General features: G+C 42.8%; 1 long non-coding RNA gene across 1 annotated transcript; it reads left to right on the top strand.

Moving 5' to 3' along the window:
- The first annotated feature begins 659 nt into the window (after nt 1-659).
- LOC115315039 lies at nt 660-3685 on the top strand. Its single transcript, XR_005715950.3, has 3 exons — nt 660-699; nt 2121-2311; nt 3529-3685. It is a non-coding gene; the product is annotated as an uncharacterized LOC115315039 (long non-coding RNA).
- Nucleotides 3686-4941: the final 1256 nt, after the last annotated feature.

The raw sequence follows: 4941 nt of genomic DNA, 5'->3' as shown, positions 1-4941 counted from the left end.
GTATGGGCAACCAATGTGTCTGCACATTCGTCTGTTACTTCAGCTAACAAGGAAATTGTTTTTAGCCTTGTGGCTATGGTTGAATTAACACGTTCCACTTGGACCTAATTAGACTTTTGCTAAAACTCCTTCCGCATTCTTTTTTTTTTATTTTTGCTATAATTTATGTGACTTGGGAGTCTGCAGTTGTATGTAGTGTATGTATTCCTCGACCCTTTATTCCTTGTTTTTTGTGTACTATTTTTTAATATGTTCAGTTAGAATGAACTCACCACTTTACTACATGGAAAGGATGTTGTTAATTCTAGAACTTCTGTAAAACAATCTACCTGACATCTTTGCCTCGCGCCACGGTTCCTGAAGCTCAGTTCTCCGAGCACAGCCTTTTTGATTTCTCTGATGCTCTCTTCTTTCTTTTGTTTTTAATGGATTGAGTTGCTAGTGTGCACCTGTCTGTGTTCTACGTGTTCCTGTCCTTTTGTCCTTGTCTTTTTTTTTTGTGCACTTTTTTCAAGTTGGTCCACAATATTTTTTACTGTATATTGTACTCTGTTTTCATCTTTATACTTACTGCAGCCCTTGCCAAGCAGAAGTTGGCATTCACTTTCACCATCCCGATGTGAGTGTCCTGGGACGACACAGGATGAGTCTCCTCTGCTGAAGTCCAGGCTTCATGGGAGACTGCCAAGGCTGTTTATGGTAAGGTGCTCTATATATTGGGCAATACAATAGCAACTTATTGCTGCTGGGATTGTTTTAACATAGACTGTGTTTATGGGCTGGCCTTCAGCAATTCTGATGCCACTCGCCTGGAATGAAAGCCTCTAGGGAAATTGCACATTTCATTCGTAAGCGGAATGCAGAGTTGACAACAGAAGTGCATCACTACTTGCATGCAGTGTTGCTGGGTGTTGTATTTTTTTGTATTTCTTTATTTAGTGTTTTCAATAATGGCTAAAGCCTTCCCATTGGTGCGCTTGTTAGCCCCTAGTCCCACTAGAGCGACAATACAGAAACAAACGACAGCGACGAGCCTCAAACCAGAGTCTCTGTCGCGATTTCACAGGCTTGTGCATAGGATAAAAGAGGCTACACTCGGATACAAGTATTACGCATGCGAGGGTATCTTCGGCAGGCTTGCAATCACCCGGGGTCGCTTCACGAGCACCGAACGACTATAAACGCCTGCCAAAGGTATACCATCGCGAGGATACCGCATGTGTTGAAGGCTTGTCGGTGTCGTCTGTTTCTGTTTGTCGCTCTAGTGGGACTCGGGCATAAGTAACAACACACAAACACAAACGAACGGCAAGAGTGGTAAACAGTGCCTCTCACGTCCTTCGCCACCGTGCCCATTGGTTTTCAGAGAAGTTTCCAGTATTAATATCTATAATATTTTGTCATATATCGCACAAGGACACAACCAGGAGCTGTACCTAAAATTCAACACTCACAAGACTTGCGTGAATACACCCCATAGCTGGTCGCATTTTCAGAGTCATTTTAATGTTGCGAAAATAAATAATGACATTGGCATATTTGTCGTGCCAAATGCTGTCACACCTGTTCCGAACTCTGGTCTCCACGTACTGCGGACTTTTTGCATCGATTCTTGTACATCTCTGCCTCACTTATGCCCAAAAACATTTTACTCGGTCTATCAAGCCGTGTAGTCAAGAAGCTATAATCTGTAAAACTCTTCAGAACACTCCTGAGTTGCAAAGCTTTGCAGTAGATATTTATGAAAAATATTCCGTGCTATTTCCTAACCTCGAATACTTGACTGCAAGAGCATGGTATGCATTCAACATACTCTCTTTGACAAGCTAAAGCATCATAAATGTCATGCCCACGACCCTTACTATACCTATTAAGTTTTTGGCTGACAGTGTCATAGAAGCTGCGTATGGGCTGGACCAAACTGCAATCAGCCTTGTGTTATGTGGCACTGCTCTCCATGTATACACGGGCAGGAGTGCAGCCGCATTGCTCCAAGCTGGTGGGTGGTTGGTTGACCCCACTCCCACTCTCAGCTTTTATTGTAGCATTACACACATCATGTGGCAGTCCTGCACATTGTTCTGACTCATGTCATATATTTTTTTTATATTTTTCACAAGTGGCAGCAGCACCAGCTCCTGTGATGCAGAGCATGTGCAACACAGGTGCAGCCTTCGGTGGTGCAGCTGCAATACCTGCAACCTTAGATGGAGCAGCTGGTACAGTCGGACCTGCATCCGCTGAGGCAGCTGCTAAAGAGCCCGCTGAGGTGGAGCCATATCAGCTGCTAAACTTCCTAGAATGTGAAATGGTAAGTTGATTTGGTAAGTTTTTGCTTTATAAGAGATACCTCTGGATAGAAGGCATTTCTATGCTTGCACAATGTCTTCAAGATGAAAAGGCCTTGACAATTTGTCATTGACCATCTAGATCTCGATAAATGTTGCTCAAATAAGATCTCTCTTTCAGCACCATCGCCACAAATTATTGTTTTTTGGTGTTGCATCACTTCAGCAGTGGTGTAAGACCCAAGTTTTAGTGTCTTGAAAAACATATCTAAGGCGACATCTCTTTGTAGAAAGTTTAAACCTGCATCTCTAACATTCTGCTCAACATTTTGAGTGCATTAGGCGGAAAGACTTGGAGCATCGTATTCCCCATTAATTACCTTTGGCCCATACAATAAACCCTTTTCAGAAGTGTGTGCATATCCAAGGCCGCCATTTCTTAAACGCGGATTCCGAGTACTCGTTGGAAACAAGCGCCGTGTCAGTGATTGGCGTGGATAGACGTGAGTGCAACGTCAGTATTTCACGTGGTCTTCGATCCAATCACAGCTTTCATGTCCAACAAATGGCGACTGTCAATGTTGCTTGCTTAGGTTTTGAAAATGGTCTATTCTTCCTATGTTCACCAGGTACATGGGAATGAAACTCAGCACTCTTGGAGCATAAAGTGGCTTCTTTTCTTTTAAAGCGTTAGTTTTATAGTCCCAGCCACGCTCGAGGTTGCATGATAACCCCGCACACAGGTAAAAAAGTGGCGCGCCTTGCACCGGCAACTCAAATCAGTGGGCGCATCTTGTCATGTTCTCTGTCCATTACGCCGACCGAAAAGTTCGGGGGAAGGCGGGGGGGGGGGGATTCATCAAAACCCCATCTAAGGAGGCAAAGGGGGCTGGAAAGGGAAGAGCGAAATCACAAGGCCAGCCAGTGATCGCACTGTCAGGTTTTTTTGAGCCGGCCAAATAATCTTCGCCAGCAGCCGACACTACAAGAGGGCTTGCCACCCAGTACCCCTTGCAGTTGACAGCGGCAGAATCAGGGAACGTAATAAAAGAACTTGATAGCTCGAGCACCGTAGTAGTGTTGTATGGGAGCTTCGCAGGATTTTTGAAAATGATTCAACTAAAAAAGGAGTTAAACTAACGAAACTTGCTTTAGTCAATATGCACGAAGCAGCATTTCATGAAAGGAGGATCTCACCACCGAATACACCGGTTTCGCTTCCTATTCTAATTTTTTATAGATGCATTTCTACGACGGTTGATGTCAAGGTGACGTGGAAAGCCTGGGGTGACAACATAGTGAACCAGGACATAAGGTCAAGCGTTGCTGTGAAGAACCTGGCCATTGCTCTGTGGGGGTCCAGTGTCCTGCAGAGGACTATGGCCGAAATGGCGTCGAATGTCAGTCTTAACAAGGACAGCAGGCTGCCTCTGACACCCAAGAAAGCGGCATTCCTAAGAGGCGAGTGCAAATTATCTTACGTAAGCGTAACCTAAGCAGTTATTTGAAAAATCTTCTCAATCAAGGCAGTATCTTGGGAGCTAGTTGGTATTATACTGGGAGTTCACAATGTTTCGGTGATCTTTGGATGGACCGCATAAAACTGATAGGATTGAGCACACGGCTGTGACATAATGGTGGAAGCTTTCAGTAAAATTATAGGAAGATTAGGTAACCTCGGTACAACACAAAAGCTATATTTTTTTATTTTTTGCGTGCCAACACCAGATTTATATTTTTTTTTGTGCCACTGGCCTTTATTTCGGCTATATGAAGTAAGCAATGCGTAGGGCATTTCCTTTTTATTACAATCATTTGCAGTTGCAGTACATGCTATAGTGACCCTGAATAAACTGATGTCTTCACAAAAAAAAAAAAGAAAAAAAAAAGCTCTGCGAAATTTTCTTTTCGTGGAGAGAATTGTTGCAATTTGCAACAATTCTCTTCTTTCTTCTTTTTGACGCAAGGGGGTTTATGTCCTTATCTTTGAAATATTAAAACCACCGCTTTCAGGCATTCTCTTCTAATATATCAGCGAAATATGCCCATTTATTTGGTCACTTCAATGTGCCCATGGAACATTGTTAACTCCCAGTAGGTATTGTTTAAAATACAGTAGCTCAAACTACTTGTCATGCAGTGGCAAATAAAAGCAGGGTTGTAATATGTGATGTATATTAGTACTCTCAATGACTGGTAGGATGTTTGAACACTCTTAATCACTTTCTCTAAACTGAATTCTGCATCAGCATTGTACTTCTTTTTTAATGGTTTTATCTTGGCTTGCTCAAACATTAGATAGGAGAGGGGCACCATATGTTGTGTCTCAAACATTCGGCCTGCTTGGCGTTTGCTAGCGGCCCGTGCAGTCAGGCATAAGTGTAAAAAAATTACATTAAGGGTATAACCAGCACTTTTTTCTAGGGTTTTTGATGGTGGAAAACGGTGACATTGTGACGGTATCTTTCATAAGCCCAATACTTGTCAAAACCAGGAACTGGACATAAAAAGCTTTCAAATGGCGATGACGAATTGCTATAGAGTCAAACCCACTTATGTCGAACTCGCAAAAGACTGTCTACCAGTTCGATATAGCGGGTAATTCTACATGAAAGTTTGAATGAATCTGACAACAAACAAACACGACATATTT

The sequence above is a fragment of the Ixodes scapularis genome, unplaced genomic scaffold, assembly GCF_016920785.2.
Source record: "Ixodes scapularis isolate PalLabHiFi unplaced genomic scaffold, ASM1692078v2 ptg000460l_1___fragment_1__unscaffolded, whole genome shotgun sequence".
Classification (NCBI taxonomy): domain Eukaryota; kingdom Metazoa; phylum Arthropoda; class Arachnida; order Ixodida; family Ixodidae; genus Ixodes; species Ixodes scapularis.
The sequence above is the reverse complement of the archived record's forward strand: the minus strand, read 5'-3'. Positions and strand labels throughout refer to the sequence as shown.